Below are 18,638 nucleotides of genomic sequence, written 5' to 3' on the forward strand. Positions count from 1 at the left end.
TGATTTGTATCACAGCTCCATTGGGTAAATAGTAAAGGCTGAATAATAAGTAGATCTCCAGACATAGTTGAATGCAGGAGTGTCATTTTTAGAAATAAATTGAATAATGAAAACTTTTTTTTTTAAAGATTTATTTATGTGGGCTTCCCCAGTGGCGCAGTGGTTGAGCGCTGGCTTGCAAAGCTGCCTGCAGCCTCTGCAGCACCAGTTCGATCCCTGGCCACTGGGTGAGGGTCCCACATGGCACGCAGACCTCTCCTGCCGCCCGCTGCTCCCCTCAGCAGTATATTTCATCAGTCTGTCTGTTCTGCTCCCTGCTCTGTCTCTGGTGAATTCTCTCACCCTCCTGCGCTTCTGACTGTACCCAGTGCTTGTATAAATAAATAAATAAATCTTTAAAAAAAAAAGATTTATTTATTCATATAAGAACTAGGGTACAGGCCAGAGGTGTGGGGGTGAGAGGATTCACCAGAGACAGTGGGGAGCAGAACAGGCAGAATGACTGAAACAAACTGCTGAGGGGAGCAGCGGGTGAGTCAGAAGAGGTCTGCTGCACCATGTAGGTTGCTCCCTGGCTGGGGATCAAACTCTTGCTGCAGATACCTTCATAGGTTGCATCTTAACACCTTGCGCCACCAGGGAGGCCCCATGAAAACCTTCTTAATAGTGAGATTTGTTCTGGGGTTCTTTTGAGAGCTCCGGAGACTATGAATCCTTGTGTGCAGTGCTCGTTCTTAGGGTGTTCTTCTGAAGCCAGGAGCTTTGTGATGCTGCAGGACCTAAAGCGCGGGGACGTCTGCTTTCATAATCAGAGCTGCTGACCGCCTGCTCAGTTCCGCCAAACGGATCTGCCCACACTTTAGTCCTCATGGCCATAGAACTTCTCGAACCATACCAGCTCACTTTATGGCTAGCTCCTCCTAGTCCCCCTCTGGCAGCTTTAGGGACCGAGTATAGTCGGGATAGAAGGCTATACAAGAAAGAGACAGGAAGCCTACGAAATAAGTGCAGAGGTTCTCAGACATAGCACCAGGCTTGGAGCTGCCTTGACTTGTGGAGCAATGGGCTCGCAGACTCCCTGCTCCCTGGCAAGCCAGGTCATGGCCTCTCGTGTGTGTGTGTGTGTGTGTGTGTGTGTGTGTGTGTGTGTGTTTGTGTGTCTTCCATAGTGTTTTCCATAGAGGCTACACCATTTTTGCATTCCCACTAATAGTGTAAAGGGTTGCAATTTTTCAATATTCTCTCCAACACTTTTTGTTTTTCATTTTTTATCTTATTCTTTTGATCATAGACCTCCTAAAAGTGATAGGTGATTTCTCATCATCGTTTTTAGTTTACATTTCCCTATTGATGAGTGATGCTGAGAAGCTTTTCATGCATCTCCTGACCCTTTCTAGTTCTTTTTTGGAGGAGTGTCTTACCAGGTTACACGTGTAACCTTGAAATGCTAGTTTGCTGAGTTACCAATCCTCTGACACCAAGTTAATCAAGTCTGCTTAGTAGGAATTAACATCAGATTCCAGAAGTTTAAGGGCAAGGTACCCAACAAGTCTACCCTTAGACACCAGCTGCAAGTGGGATCCTTAGGTTACCCACAGTTCTGCTTGACTGAATATAAAGTCAGGGCTTCAGTGATAATTGTTTGAATGACAGTTCGTTAGAATGACTTATACAACTCGTGAATGCACTACTTAACTCTAGCATTTATACCAAGGATGCAGAGAACAACTAGGTAAGAGGGACCTGGGTCTAGGAGATTCTGTTGCTTTGGAGTCAGGGTGTGTCACCTCAGTACATAGATCTGGTCACCAAGGATGGAGCTTCCCCTTAGTCTACACTTTGAGTATTTCAATGGGGGTTTACTATATAGGAATGAGTGGCCAACCTTAAACTTATAATCTTCAGTTTATGGTCAGGTGTGAAAAAGGAATTTGTGAGAAACAGACCTTTTAATTCAGAGATTGCCAGGAACTGGGAACAAAGACAAGGCATGTTCTTTACTATATCAGAACTGTGTGTATTTTATGTTAATCCTATGTTCTCAGTTCATTACCCCTGCCCAGAGCTGTGGCTGGAACTCCTGTCTGATTCTTTCTGCTCTCATTTTCTACCTATCTAGTTTTTTGTGAGATTGGAGAAGTGTAATCTTTCTTCTATGTAAAAGGGGGCCTTTGGGGGCCTCGTGAATAATCTTTGAACTCAATCTTCACTTTTCAGCATTCTCTGTGTGCCATGCAGAAGTGCCTGGTGCCTTCAGTTCTTACGTATTTGTGGGGATCTGCACCATGAATCAGTCTGTGAAACTGAACCATTGTAGGCTCAGTTGAGTTTCTCTGGTCTACAGAGTCACTTGCCACCGATTTATTCAGTTTCTAGCTCCCATTTTATTGCTACAGTTTCTCTTCCTTGGTAGTAGTGGGTTTTTCCTCTACCCTTGTTAAGCTTTTACTGTAATTTTCCTGTGGATTCATAAACAAGCAACAGTAAATTCATATGTATAATCTATCATTATTAACACAAGTTATGCCTTTTTAAAAAAAATTTATATGTACAAGAACTGGGGCACAGGCCAGAGGTGTGTGTGTGGGGTGGGGGGCGGTGAGAGGATTCACCAGAGACAGAGTAGGGAGCAGAACAGGCAGATCTAATGAAATACACTGTTGAGGGGAGTAGTGGGCGAGACAGGATAGGTTTGCTGCGCCATGTGGGTAGCTCCCTAGCCAGGGATCAAACTCGTGCTGTACTGACTGCAGATAGCTTCACAATGCTGTGCTTAACCCCTTGTGCCACCCGGGAGGCCAAAGTTATGCGTTTTTATTAAAACTATAGTTGCTCACTAGATCAATACTTGCAGCATTTTCATGGTCATTGGTAGACACAGAAGAGCGAGAAATGTTGACAGGGAGTTCCCTATGTGCTTGTCACACTCAAGCTGCATCCCTTCATAGTGCCATGACTTGAAGGTTCCATTTCTCTCTCCCAAATTCAACATAACAGAATTCCAAGGCAAACTTTTCAGTGAACCTCCGACTACAATTCAAATTTTAATTCACAGAAGAGCTTTTATTTTGGATAATTGCATTCAGTACCTTAGATTTGCTGCAGCCTGTGCCTGGCATGAATTTACCAACAACACACCCTTTGCAGAGTTGCTGACTATCTCTTTATGCATTTCCACACATCCGTTCTTCAGTAATTCTTTGATGTAAGCCTAATGTTAATCACAATTTATACAACACAGCATTATATCCTATGTATGTTTATGTGTGTATATATACATGACTGGAATCACTGTGTAATGTGGATGATGGTGCCAAGCAGCATATAGTCACCAAAGTCTCAGATGATTCTGATTCACATGAAAATTTTAGGATTAGATATGTCATCTATTTCAATGTTCTCTATTGCCTTTTTTTTTTTTTTTAATAGAGGCATGTTTTTTTAATTAATTTGTTTGTTTGTTTGTTTTGTTTATACATGCACTGGGTACAGTCAGAAGCACTGGAGGGTGAGAGAATTCACCAGAGCCAGAGAGGGAAGCAGAGCAGGCAGAAGGACCGAAGTACACTGCTGAGGGGAGCAGCGGGCGGCAGGAGAGGTCTGTGCGCCATGTGGGACCCTCCTCCGGTGGCCGGGGAGCAGCCGGGGATCGAACCGGCGCCACAGAGGCCGCGGGCAGCTTCGCAACCCAGCGGTCAACCGCTGCGCCACCGGGGAGGCCCTGCTGTGCTCTTCTTAATCAATTTTAAAAATTGGTTGGCCGTGTGCCTCCCTGGTGGCGCAGCGGTTGAGCTCTGGGTTGTGAAGCTGCCTGCGGCCTCGGCGGCGGTTCTATCCCTGGCGCTCCCCGGCCACCAGAGGAGGGTCCCACATGGCGCGCAGACCTCTCCTGCCGCCCGCTGCTCCCCTCAGCAGTGTACTTCGGTCCTTCTGCCTGCTCTGCTCCCCGCTCTGGCTCTGGTGAATTCTCTCACCCTCCTGTGCTTCTGACTGTACCCAGTGCATGTATAAACAAACAAACAAACAAATAAATAAAACATGCCTATATTAAAAAAAAAATTGGTTGGCCGTATTTGAGAATTCTCTGAGCATTTTTCTCACCAGTTATTATGTATAGCTCAGTCTTCCCATTTCTTTTTTAGAAGCTAAATGAATATTATATACCTTTTTATTTTCTTCCAGATCTGGAATCAATGTGTGAGACCAAGATATTATCTTTAAAGAAGAGACATTTAAGTCAAGTAATACTTTCCCATAAGGATATGTCCACTTTCATTCGGCCCACATTTCTTACTCCACATCAAAAATCTTTTAATGAAGAGAAACCTTGTGAATGTAAGATATGTGGAAAGACCTTTAATCAGAACTCACAGTTTATTCAACATCAGAAAATTCACTCTGCAGAAAAACTCTATGAATGTAAGGAGTGTGGGAAATCCTTTAGTCGTGGCTCACTTGTGACTCGACATCAGAGGATTCACACTGGAGAAAAACCCTATGAATATTAGGAATGTGGCAAGGCTTTTAGTTGTAGTTCATATTTTTCTCAGCATCAGAGGATTCACACTGGTGAGAAACCCCATTAGTGTAAGGAATGTGGAAAGGCCTTTAATTATTTCTCTAACCTTAATGATCATCAGAGAATTCACACAGGTGAAAAACCCTATGAATGTAAAGTATATGGAAAAGCTTTTACTAAGAGTTCACAACTTTTTCCACATCTGAGAATTCATACTGTTGAGAAGCCTTATGAGTGTAAGGAGTGTGGAAAGGCCTTTACTCAGCACTCAAGGCTTATTCAGCATCAGAGAATGCACACTGGTGAGAAGCCATATGAGTGTAAGGAGTGTGGAAAGGCCTTTAGTAGTGCTTCAACACTTAACTAACCATCACAGAATTCATGCTGGCAAGAAACTCAATGTAAAGAATGTGGAAAGACCTTTATTCAGAGTTCAGAACTTATTCAGCACCAGAGATTCCATACAGATGAAAAACCTTATGAATGTAGTGAATGTGGAAAGGCCTTTAATAAAGGCTCAAACCTTACTAGACATCAACGAATTCATATTGGTGAGAAACCCTCCGACTGTAAGGAATGTGGAAAGGCCTTTGGTAGTCGCTCAGACCTCAGTAGCCATGAAGGAATTCATACTAGTTGACTGTTAGCATTGGATAATCTCTATAATAATATATATATATATTTTTTTTTTTAAGATTTGTTTACTTATTTATTTATACAAGCATTGGGTACAGTCAGAAGCGCGGGAAGGTGAGAGAATTCACCAGAGCCAGAGCGGAGAGCAGAGCAGGCAGAAGGACCGAAGTACACTGCTGAGGGGAGCAGCGGGCAGCAGGAGAGGTCTGCGCGCCATGTGGGACCCTCCTCCGGTGGCCGGGGAGCAGCCGGGGATCGAACTGGTGCTGCAGAGGCTGCGGGCAGCTTTGCAACCCAGCGCTCAACCGCTGCGCCACTGGGGAGGCCCTCTATAATAATATTTTAAAAATCAGCTAGTGAAAAACAAAAAACAAAAAAAAAGAGGAAAACACAGATAATGCATGATTGAAGGCTTCCCTGTGTAATAAATTTTTAGGGCTACTGCATTTCACAAAACTGTGTGACTTAAAAGAGCTGCAATTAATTTCCTTCTAGTTTTGGAGCCTTGGAATACAAAATCAGAGTTGGTAGAGTTGAGTCCTTCTGAGGAGTCAGGGAAGAATCTGTCCCATTCCCTTCTAGCTTCTGGTGACTTCTGGCTTGTTGCTGCGTCACTCTAATCTCTGCCTCCATCTTCACATTGCATCTCCCTGCGTATCTGTCCTCTTCTTATAAAGCCACCCATCATACTGGGTTAGGACTCTCCATCGTGACCTCATCTTAACTTGATTACATCCACCAAGACCTATTCCCATGTAAAGTCACATTCGTAGGTGTCAATATATATTAATCTGTAGAACATTGTTAACACTCTTTTCTGATATATCTGCAAGTTTACACTTTAAAGTGAGAATTTGAGGTTTAAATTAAACCTCCCTTTTCCCCCAAAAGAGTGAGTCTCTCAGTGCTATTTATACAGCAGTTCCTTCCCTGTTATTGCCTACTCCTTCTTGACTATATAATTGTGTTTATAGTAGCTTGTGCTCTAGTTTTAGAGAATTGTGCTTTTGCCAGTAGTACTTTGTAAATTGTGTTACATAGGCTATATTTTAATTCTTGGCAGAATTGTAACTTTGTTCTTGAAAGCAGCTCTTTTTCCCTTTGTAAAACTAGATTTTCTCATAGAAAAGATATAGAGAACACAAAAAAATAAAGGATGTTTGTAAGCCTGCCAAATAGTCTACCTTCAGTGACTGCTCTCAGATTATTACAACTTACCCTTAATTCCTAGCTAAAAATCCTAATTTAGTGTAATCATGACATGCAGCATGCTCTCTCGTAACCTGTTATCGTGCTGTTTCAGTATACTCTAATAAGGTGTCAGTCATCTTTCCTGTGGTTGACTGTCATCTCAAGGCACTGTTCCTTTAAAAATGAGCACATCTAGTCTCCTGAGGACTTAAGGATTTAGTGTGAAAACTCAGGGGACCCTGTCTTAGGGTGTGAAGACTCGGAGTTGGTGTTCATGCTGGGTCAACAGTGGTTTCTATCTTTCTATGTAATAATACATTGGAATGACGTTTTTCTTAAAGATTTATTTATGCATACAAGAACAGGGGTACAGGTCAGAGGTGCGGAGGGGTGTGAGGATTCACCAGAGACATAGTGCAGAACAGAACAGGCAGGCTGACTGAAATACATTGGTGAGGGGAGCAGCAGGTGAGACAGCAGAGGTCTGCTGCACCATGTGGGTAGCTCTCTGGCCAGCCTGGGATTGAACTTAAGCTGCAGAGGCTGTGGATAGCTTCACAGTGCTGTGCTTAACCCCTCACGCCACCAGGGAGGTCCTGGAATGTCTTTACTGTTTGCAAAGTAGCCAGTGTCTCTGAACTTCCCGTGGCCTTTTGGACACCCTTCTATACTTGTATGTAGTGATAAAATCATTTTCACTGGGAGTTCTGCTCTTACCAAACTCACATTATACTATTCCCTGTTGTCCTCAGTGTAATGACGTCAATGTAAATAGCTTCTCAACAAAAATATTTGATTGTGGGATACTTAGGATTTTTAGCTAGGAATTAATTTCCAGCTTCTTCATAAATGCCTGCCCACTGTGTATCTGACAGGCCAAATTTAGAAGAGTGGCTGTTTGTTGGATCTTTTGTATGTACAGATTCATCCTAGCTAACCTTGTATGAAATGCCCATCATTTTATTATTTTTTAAAGATTGATTTATTTATACAAGCACGGGGGTACAGGCCAGAGGTGCAGGAGGGTGAGAGAATTCACTAGAGACAGAGCAGGGAGCGGAACAGGCAGAAGGAACGAAATACACTGCTGAGGGGAGCAGTGGACGAGACAGGAGAGGTCTGCCGTGCCATGTGGGAATCTCCCTGGCCTGCTGGGGATTAAACCTGCGCTGCAGAGGTTGCAGACAGCTTCACAGCGCAGCGCTCAACCCGCTGCACCAGAAAGACCCTGCCCATCATTTTAAAGCACTTTGATGTTTGGATGTCATCAGAAGCTAGTCTCAGGGGAAATAGCATTAAAGTATTGCTAATTTGAATGTGTGAAAATTAACTTGGCTACCTCCTAAGTTGCAGCTTTAGTCAGGAAATTGAAAAGGCTCTGTTTAACCAGACTGTTAAACAGTTCTGAAGAAGCAGCATATAAATTTTAATTTACTACAGCTGTTTTCTCCATTCTCATCTTCATCTCCCAAATTAGAGGAGACTAATTTTCACTGATAAGAAGTTTCGGGACTGAGTGGAGTTACCCAAATTACATTTGCGTTGTCTGCTACATATGCAGATAGGTGAACAAAGTCTAGTTTGCATTTTGAAGAGATAATCTGTTTTTTGTGTTTTCATTTAAATCTTAATAGGTATGAAGATGGTGATTTGAAACTATTTTTCCAATCAGGTTACCCCCAAACTAGGGGGAACTTCTTGTTGTTATTGTGACTCCACATACTGTACAGAACTAATGATAATGGCAAGATCTGAATCAACTTTACACTGTATGGGACCAAGATCATCAAAACTCCACCTCTGGCTTGCTCACCAGATATTTTAGTTGCAGGCTCTGAATCAGGGAAATTAACTGAACTCAGTTTCACTGAACAATCAAAGGAACCATGATAATGTGTGTGCTGGCCTGTGTTTGGTGGGCCCTCATTCATCCACCCCCGCTGTATTCATTAGTGTCTGTGGAGAAGCTGAAAAACATTTCATTAAGTTAGACCTATTTGCCATGGCATCCCAGACTTGGGAGATTCCGTCACTCTATGATCCTCACAGCTGCTTTTCCACCATACTCAACCCCAAAGTCTGTTCTCTGTATTGTCCAAATTCTGTTTTGTTTAGATACCTCCCTTATCTATCTATATGTGTCCTTCCATCTGTTACTAAAATGACAGTGATTTAGCTGATTTTGGTCTGGATCATGCTGATGTTTGTCATGCAATCATTCTCCTTTTCATTATCTAAACTCTTAGAAAACATTGTCACAATACTCATGTCACTTTTTGATTTAAAGCACTAAAGAGACAGGCACAAAGTCAGACTGTTAAGGTTCCTGATTGCTAGACACTTAAGTTGGCTTAGTTAGAGTGATGCACCAGGGCATAATTCACTGCTGTGAACTACCACATGTGGTTGTCAGAAGCCATCAGGGACGGTCTGGAAGGCAGAAATTCCATGTTGTAATCATTTCACACCAAAAGTGGTAATATGGCACCTCTTCTTTTTTGAGTCACCTATCAGTTTTGTAGTTTACCTACAACCGTTTGTACCCATTACCAAAAACTGGAAATTTGTACGTCAAGGAAGGGTTTTATCAGGATGTGGGGCCTTCAGTGCTAAAACTGGGAGAGTCCTGGAAAAAATCAGAGCAGTCGGTCACCCTATAAGTAGCCTTTAATAGGTGTTGTCCACCACTTCTTCCTCTTATGCAGCCCTTCCCCACACCTCTCCAACCCTGACAGAACTGTCTCCAGTCCAAGATCACATTCTCTTCTGGCAATCTGAAATTTTGGAGGGTGACATAACTAATCCAGGAGCTGCTGTTCCAATCAGAAGATTCAATCACTATCTGAAACTGGCTCTGGCTTATTACTAGATGAATCTTGGTTATCCAGGGTTTTTTTCAGCCTACTCTCTATTCTGGTATTCAGGATAACTCTCCTTTCTGTGGAAGGCAGCCAGGGTCATTTCTTCAGCCTTGGAACAACAGCATCTTCACTACTGCAGTAGACTTTTTGTTGCTGTCCCTTCTATCTCTTACTGATTTATGTATTAGGTTGAGTTCTTGGAGATTTCCAGTTCAGGCTTAAAACTACGATTATCGTCAACAATTTCCTGAGTAAAGACAAAGAAGTTGAGCCTTCACCTTTGTAATTGCTGAACAGAAACTCAACCATGAGGGACTCAGTCAACATTCCCAGTAATTCTGAGTAGGAGCGCTTTAGCCCTACCGGGGCACTGTGAATGGCTTGCCTCAGGATTCACTGTGCCTGGGCTCTAGTCAGTATCACATAAAAAAACTTGTACCACTATAATGTTTTAAATTGTTATGCAAACAATGGATTGTTGTTGGATTGCTGACTGTTTCGAACCCACTGTTTAGACCTACTGCTCAGGAAAAAAAGGTTCCCTTGAAAATACTATTTTTCATTGACAGTGCATCTGGACACCCAATAACTATGAAGGAAATGTACAAGAAGAGTGATGTTTTCGTGTCTGTTTTAACACATTCATTCTGCAGCCCATGGGTCAAAGGATCATTTAGACTTTCAAGGCTTACTGTTTAAGCAATATATTTTGTAGGTTATAGCTGCTGTAGATAGTGATTCCTCTCATCAATCTGGGTGAAGTAATTCAAACTGTCTGGAGAGGAATCACCATTTTAGAGGCTGTTAAGCTCATTTGTGATTCATGGGATAAGGCCAACGTAACATTAAGAGGAGTTTGGAAGAAGTGGATTCCAACCCAAGGTGTATGACTTTGAGAGTTTTAAGACCAGTGGAGAAATAACAGCTATGGTAGAAATAGCAAAATAACTAGAATGAGAAGCAGATCCCATAGATGTTACTGAATTGCTGCAATCTCATGGTGTCATGAATATTAATCTTTTAATGATTCTAAATGATCGGAGATGTTACATGTATTGCCATTGTAATTACCCTGACTGATGGAAAGGTGGGGATAATTACAGTAGATTTAGGTTATCAAGCACTTGTTTAGGAGGACACGAATAAAATGGCATAAAAGTTTACAGGTGATCCTGATACTATGTCTCTGAAAAGTGGCATAAATATAGGTAACAAAGCTGACGTAACCTGAGATGCCTGCAGACACCATGCCCTTGTTCTTGAAATCTCCAGAGTGGAGAGAGCTGTGGGAACTCAGCCCTGGGAGGTGGCATCCTCTCCTCCTTGCAGGTTGACTAATACCTGGAGCTCTGCAGACCAGGCCCTGCCCATTCTGAGTCACCAGTCTCCCAAGAGGTTTGCTCCCTTGCCTCTAACTGCAATTTAATTGTATGCTTATTGTAATGCGAATGCCCCTCAATAAATTCACATTGTGGTTATATGCATTTGACCTTGGGTTCTGAGTGAAACGTTCCTGCATTGGGGAAGTTAGCACTCTGGCCTGTACCCCGCTTCTTGTATAAATAAATAAAATAAATCTTAAAAAAAATGGGGGTCCTGATAAGTAGTATAAATACAGGAGCCTTGTTATGCCACTTTGAGAGACACTGAACTCCAGGCCTGATGGTTGCCCAGATCTTGGGCAAAAGCCAGCAGAGTTTCACTGAGAAGCAGGGAATCCTGTCCCTGCAAGTCGAGGCTACAGGGGAAGCTCCTGAGCAGAGGGGCACCACGACAGAGGCTGGTCCCCTTGACTTCCATCTTAGTGGTCTGTATCCCTTCTCCTTTGGATGCCAGTTATAATGTGTGCTTACAGTGTAATGTAACCCATCCCCAAGTTAATAATGCTCTATGCATTTGGCTTGAGTTGTAAATGAAACCTCTCCATTCTATTGGGAGTCTTCAGGTTTGAGATGGAGCCTCATAGAACAAAAGGCCAGGGTGCCATCTTGGAAAGTGGCAACCTAGAAAGTTGCAAGGCCCAAATTCCCCTTCCTTACCAGCATAACCAAGGTTGACACCAGTATTTTCTTCCGTACAATTCTCTTTTTCATAATAAACATACATACACATATGTATACTCATTTAGGGGCTTTAATAAAGTAGATTCCTATACATTATTTTCAACTTGCACCTTTTTTTTTTTAATTTTCTAGAGGCATGTCTTATTTATTTATTTATTTATTTATTTATTATTTGTTTGTTTGTTTGGTTTATACATGCACTGGGTACAGTCAGAAGCGCGGGAGGGTGAGAGAATTCACCAGAGCCAGAGCGGGGAGCAGAGCAGGCAGAAGGACCGAAGTACACTGCTGAGGGGAGCAGCGGGCGGCAGGAGAGGTCTGCTCGCCATGTGGGACCCTCCTCCGGTGGCCGGGGAGCAGCCAGGGATCGAACCGGCTGCAGAGGCTGCAGGCAGCTTCGCAACCCAGCACTCAACCACTGCGCCACCGGGGAGGCCCTCAACTTGCACTTTTAATGATAAGCCATAAATATCCCAACACGTTAGTAGAGTTTTAACTCCTCTCTCCAATTTATTTAATCACACATTTGAGATATAAATTGGCTCAATGACATAGTTTGTCTTTCATTTCTTTCTGACTCGCCTATAACCCACCCAATGCATGAGCCTCTATACTCCATATAAAAAGCATACACAAAGATATATAGCTGCGGTTATTGTTCATAAACACAAAAAAGCATTTTGTCCCCGATTCGCAAAAAATAGGCCTATATTTTACACACTTTTTTGCCTTTTTTTTTTTTCACTCAGGAAAACGTCTCATTCAAGTCTGCTAAACATAGTTTATTTATTTATTTTTTGCTAAGCAAAGTTTAATTTATCCATATCAGAGGCTGTGTAAACATTCCATGGAATGGGATACTTTACCATGTTTTGTTGCTGGGCTGTCTTTTTCCCGTCAATTTGAGGAGCAACTTATTTTCTGATTGGCTTTTTAAATATTCCCCCCAAAACATATACTGGCTTTTGCCATGAAAGATTGTACTTCTTTTATAGGCAAACATTCCTTTTTAAATAGCTTTTGAGTATCCTATGTTGGTGAAATTAATCATCCCCAACTCCAAGAATTATTTTAATAATTTAGATCTTAAATATAGCTGGAATGTTTTCCATATGGTGTGTGTTATTCATCCACTTTACTTTCTTGCTGATTAAAAATCAGTTGTGCCACAATTATTTTTTAAAAAACTTCCTTTCCCCTATGCTTTTATTTTTTTTTTTTTTTTTTTTTTTTTAATAGAGGCATGCTTTATTTATTTGTTTGCTGGTTTGTTTGTTTGTTTTGTTTATACATGCACTGGGTACAGTCAGAAGCAAGGGAGGGTGAGAGAATTCACCAGAGCCAGAGCGGGGAGCAGAGCAGGCAGAAGGACCAAAGTACACTGCTGAGGGGAGCAGCGGGCGGCAGGAGAGGTCTGTGCGCCATGTGGGACCCTCCTCCGGTGGGCGGGGAGCAGCCGGGGATCGAACCGGCGCCACAGAAGCCGCGGGCAGCTTCTCAACCCAGCGCTCAACAGCTGCGCCACCGGGGAGGCCCTCCCCTATGCTTTTAAAATTCAACCTTTTCCATACATCAAAAGTTCCATTCAACCCATTGATGTATTTATCTCTTCCTGGGCCAAACATTATGTTAATTTGGTTAGAATGACTTGATGTTATATTCTGATAACTGGTATGTAGCTTTCTCTTTCACACTTTCTGTCTACATAGTCAGGCATTTATTTTTCCATATGGAATTCAAGATCATTTCACATAAGCTAAAAATAACCACTGAGATTTAGTGTAATTTCAAAAGTGCATATAAATTAGTTGCTACAGAGAGAAGCTACTGATTTCTATACCCTGCCTTAATCTTAGAAAATTATCATTTTAACTAAAAAAATTACATCTTTCTTGGTATACACTCATTTCATCAGCAAAATTTGTATTGCGTTCACTGGAACTTCCAAGACTTTATTTAGTAAAAATAGACAATAGTGGAAATCATCTCTCTTATAATTTCCTCATTCTTATATAATGGCTTTTGCATAATATATGCTGTAGGGATTTAGCAAAAAAAAAAAAAAAAAAAGCAGTTACCACCTATTACAACTTATATTTTATTAGATTATAAATGTTTGCAAATTCTTTTTTTAAAGATTTTTTTTTAAAAGATTTATTTTTATTTATTTATACAAGCACTGGGTATAGTCAGAAGCGCGGGAGGGTGAGAGAATTCACCAGAGCCAGAGTGGGGAGCAGGCAGACTGAAGCACACTGCTGAGGGGAGCAGCGGGCGGCAGGAGAGGTCTGCGCGCCATGTGGGTCCCTCCTCCGGTGGCCGGGGAGCAGCCGGGGATTGAACCGGCGCTGCAGAGGCTGCGGGCAGCTTCGCAACCCAGTGGCTCAACCACTGCGCCACTGGGGAGGCCCTTTTTTTAAAGATTTTATTTATGCATACAAGAACTGGGATATAGGCCAGAGGCAGCGGGGGTGAGAGGATACACCAGAGACAGAGTGTGGAGCAGAATAGGCAGATGGACTGAAATAGACTGCTGAGGGGAGCAGCAGGTGAGACGAGATGTCTGCTGCACCCTGGGGGTCAGCTCCCTGGCTGGGGATTGAACTCATGCCTCGGTGGCTGGTGATGTCTTGATATCGCAGCAACTTAACCTCTTGCGTCCCCAGGGATGCCATTTACAAATTCTTTTAAATGCCTTGTCAGCATTTAGTGATGGCATTTCATTTAAGATGCTAAGTTTGTGGATATATTTTCTGCTACGGCATTGGCTCTGCATTCTTGGAATAACTTACTTGCACATCATGCATGTCTTTTAGGTATACTGCTGAACTCCTCTCACTAATATTTTAATTATAATTTTTGTTTCTATATTAATGAGTAAGATTGGTCAGAAGTTTTTATCCCCCTCCCCTCCCAAAAAAAAAGCCTTCATTTAGTTTTGGTGTTAAATTTATTATCTCTTTACAAAATAAATTAAGGGTCAGATTCTATGGGCTGAAATATATTAAACAATACTGATAGAACTTTTGAAGTTAGAACTAATCATGAAATTATGTAAGCCTGGAGTATTTTTCAAAGATCTTTATAATTCCAAATTTTTCATTGGTAATTGGTGTTTCAAGATTTCTACTTTTTTTTTTTAAACTTTTACTAAAAAGGCACCTTTTTATTTATTTTTTTTTTTTTAAAGTGTTTTTTTTTTTTTTTTAAATTTATTGATTGACTGATTGATACATACAAGCACTGGGCACAGTCAGAAGCGCGGGAGGGTGACAGAATTCACCAGAGCGGGGAGCAGAGCAGGCAGAAGGACCGAAGTACACTGCTGAGGGGAGCAGCGGGCGGCAGGAGAGGTCTGCGCGCCATGTGGGACCCTCCTCCAGTGACCGGGGAGCAGCTGGGGATCGAACCGGCGCTGCAGAGGCTGCGGGCAGCTTCGCAACCCAGCGCTCAACCGCTGCGAAAAAGGCACCTTTTTAAAAAGCATTTTAGGTAACATTACTATCCCTTATGCTTCTTTGACACATTCTCCCTACTCCTTCCCTCTTAACCTCAGAAATTTTAGTTCTGTTATCAATGTCTGCCAGCTACTTTATAATTATTTTCCTTTGTCAGTTCATCTGCTTTGTTTTCTTGTGCTTATATTACTCACTTTCATAATCTTCTATTGTCTTTATCTTTCTTCTGACTTCCCTTTGCATAATTTCGAGTTCTGTCCACTTTGCTGCAAGAAGTAACATTGCAGCTTTCCTAATAGATCAATAGTAGTATTATGTGGCTTGACCACATCTTCTTGATCCAGTCCTCTCCCAGTGGTCACTTAGGTTGCTTCCAAATCCTGGCTATTGTTGATAATCCTGCAATAAACATTGTGGAATATGTAACTTTACAAGTTGATGATATCTTGTTTTTCAGATAGATGCTCCAACATGGGATGGCTGGATCGTGTGGTATTGTAGTTTTTTAAGGTAAGTCTAGACCACTTTCCAAAGTGGCCACACCAAATCACATTCCTACCACAACCTCTCGGCACTTGGTGGAGGTCTCTGAGGAATGCCATGCTTGTAGACATTGTGACTTGATTTGTATTTCCCTTTTGAAAAGTGATGATGAACATTGTTTCATATAGCTATTCACTTTCTTTTTATCCTTTTGGGAAAATTGCCTATTTAGATCTGCTGCCCATTTTCAAATTGGGTTTTGTCATTTTTGTCAAGTTTAATGAGTTCTTTGTTAAGTTTAATGAGTTCTTTGCAAATGTTGAATATTAATCCTTTGTTGGTTTTGTGACATACAAATTTCTCCCATTCTATTTTAATTTATTTAATCTATTTCAATTTTTTTTGCTTTATATAAGTTTTTTAATTTGAGATAGCCCCAGTTATTTATTTTTCCTTTTATTTCCTTTTTAAATTATGTTTGGGTAGGTTCCCTGTATTCTAGCATTATTGAAGTTTTTATCAAAAATGTGCTGTATCTTATTAGATGCTTATTTCTATGCATTGACATTATCATGGATTTTATTTCCTTTTATTAATGTATTACATTAATTGATTTGCATATGTTACATCTTTGTATCCCTGGAATAAATCCCACTTGGTTAAGGTGTATGATCCTTGTAATATATTGTTGAATTCAACTTGCTAGTACTTTGGGAGTACTGTTGCATCAGTGTTCGTAAGATACTGGCCTGCAGTTTTCTTTTTTTGGGGTGTCTATGATTTTGATATTAGGGTAATGTTGCCCTCATAGAATTTGTTAGAAAATATTCCCTTTTTAATTTTTTGCAATAATTTCAGTAAAATAGCCATAAGTTACTCTTCAAATGTTTGATAAAATTCACTTACAAAGCTTGGGTTTTAGTTTTGTGGGAGAGTGATTTTTTTTTTAAGATTTATTTATTTATGTATACGAGAACTGGGGTACACACCAGAGATGCGGGGGGTGAGAGGATTCACCAGAGACAGAGTGGGGAACAGAACAGGCAGGCTGACAAAATACACTGATGAGGGGAGCAGCGGGCGAGACAGGAGAGGTCTGCTCTGCCATGTGGGTTGCTCCCTGGCCAGCCGGGGATCAAACTCTTGCTGCAGAGGCTGTGGATTGCCTCATAGCGTGGTGCTTAACCACTTGCGCCACCAGGGAGGCCCCGAGAGTGATTGTTTTTATTTCTGTTTGATGGGTCTGTTGAAATTTGTCCCTTTCTGGTAAACTTGGCAAACTGTTATTTTTCTGAAAACTGTTATTTTGCTTTGAAATTATTGAATTTGTTAGGCTAATAGATTTTCATCGTAACCTCTTAGGATTCTTTGTGTATCTATGATATCTGTATTTATATAGTCTTTAACTTTCTAGTTACTGAAGTTTTCTCCCTTGTTAACCTAGCTCATGGTTTATTTTGTTTTCTCCTCACAGAACCAATTCTTGGTTTCATTGATCTTTTGTATGTTTTTTTTTTTTAATTTTTATTTCATTTGTTTCTGCTCTAAGTTTATTTCCTTGTTTTTACTATTCTGTTTGTTCTTTTTCAAGTTGCTTTAGGTATAATGTTAAATTTTTTATTTGTGGTTTTTCTTCTTAATACAGGTCTGCAGTGCAATTAACTTCCCTCTTAAAACCATTTTTGTTTTAACCCATAAATTCTATAGCTTGTGTCCTCATGTTCATCAGTTGCCAGGATTTTCTTTTTTTCTTTTTCTTTTTTTTTTTAATTTCTGCTTTAGTTTCTTCTTGAACATGCTGGTTATTAAGCAGCGTGTTTACTCTCCATGTGTCTGAGGATTTTTCCTAGTTGATTTCCGGCTCTCTGGTGTTATGACCCAGGAAGGACACTTGGTCTGATTTCAGTCATTATAAGACTGACAGTTGATGTCTCTTTTAACATAACAGTCTTGAGAATGTTCCATGGGCACTTGACAAAAAAGTAAATGCTGCAGTTTCAGAGTGGAATATTCTATAATGTTTATTAAGCCTATCTGATCTACCGCTTACCGCGATTTCCTTTTTATTCTGTCCTATTGTTTTGTACATAGTTGTAAGCAGAGCAAGTAAAGTCCCTTACTGTTACTGTGGTGTTGTCAGTATCTCTCTTTAATTCTATTAGTAATTGCTTTATATGTCTCGATGCTCCATTGTTTGGTACATATATATTCATCAGTGTTATATCTTGTTGTATCGGGCCCTTCATCATCATATAATGTTCATCTCTTATTACCAACCTTTTTAAAGCTGAAAATCTGTTTTATCTGATATAAGTATAGCTGTTCCTGTCTTTTTTTTTTTAATTAATACCATTTGCTTGTAGGGTTGCCTTTCAGCCTTTTACTTCAACCTGGTGCTTTAGTAGTAAAATGAGTCCTGTAAACAGCAAAAGGTTAGGCTTTGTTTTGTGCTCCAAGCCACTCTGTGCCTTTTAATTGTTTACATTTAAGGTGATTTTTGAAATACTGTATTGCCATTTTGTTATCTATTCTTTTGTCTTTTGTTTTCTGACAACTTCCTTTTAGGTTTTCTTTAGGTTTCTTTTCCAGTGTCTTATGTATTACTTCTGTAGATTTTTTTTTTTTTTTGTAAAGAGGCATGTTTATTTATTTATTTGTTTGTTTGTTTGTTTGTTTGTTTGTTTATATAAGCACTGGGCACAGTCAGAAGCGCGGGAGGGTGAGAGAATTCACCAGAGCCAGAGCGGGGAGCAGAGCAGGCCGAAGGACCGAAGTACACTGCTGAGGGGAGCAGCAGGCGGCAGGAGAGGTCTGCGCGCCATGTGGGACCCTCCTCCAGTGGCCGGGGAGCAGCCGGGGATCGAACCAGCGCTGCAGAGGCTGCGGGCAGCTTCACAACCCAGTGCTCAACAGCTGCGCCACCAGGGAGTCCCACTTCTGTAGATTTTTAATTAGAGGCCAGATGAGGTTTATCTGGGATTGCCTACTCTTATGACCTATTTAACAGTTTGACTCATACTTATTCTAATGGTCCACAATTTTACTCTGCACCGTATTCACACTGTATAATTTTGGTGTCCATTACTTAGAGATGAAATTTGCTATTTATAATTACTCCCTTTATTTAGTATTTCTTTCAAGGTCAGCTTTTTGTAAGGTATTCTCTGTTTTTGTTGTTTTATTTTTTTTTCTATAACACCTTATCCCTCCCTCAGTTTTGAATGATAGGCTGACCAGATACAGTAGTCTAGTCTGGAAATCCTTTTCTTAGTTATTTTAAATATTTTCTGCTATCCCATTCTGGCCTGCAAGGTGTCTGAGGAATCTGTGACAGTCTAATAGGCATTTTCTTTCTATGTAACACTTTTCTCTGGGTAGTTTTAGTGTGCTTCCTTGTCTCTTGTTTTTACTGGTTTGATTATAATAT

At 41.0% G+C, this 18,638-nt stretch overlaps 1 protein-coding gene and 1 pseudogene across 1 annotated transcript in view; both read left to right on the top strand.

Annotated features, from left to right (window-relative positions):
- The window catches only part of LOC119250195 (zinc finger protein 829-like), a 38,673-nt pseudogene extending 27,883 nt beyond the window's left edge, over positions 1–10,790 (top strand).
- Positions 1–18,638, top strand: part of ZNF383 (zinc finger protein 383) — an 83,516-nt gene that overhangs the window by 2,948 nt on the left and 61,930 nt on the right. The window contains exon 2 of the mRNA XM_054697119.1: positions 15,186–15,238. The gene's annotated coding sequence lies outside the window, so the exon portion shown is untranslated. The remainder of the gene's footprint in view (positions 1–15,185; positions 15,239–18,638) is intronic.

The sequence above is a fragment of the Talpa occidentalis genome, unplaced genomic scaffold, assembly GCF_014898055.3.
Source record: "Talpa occidentalis isolate TD23 unplaced genomic scaffold, MPIMG_talOcc4v2.1 talOcc4.17, whole genome shotgun sequence".
In the NCBI taxonomy this organism is placed as follows: domain Eukaryota; kingdom Metazoa; phylum Chordata; class Mammalia; order Eulipotyphla; family Talpidae; genus Talpa; species Talpa occidentalis.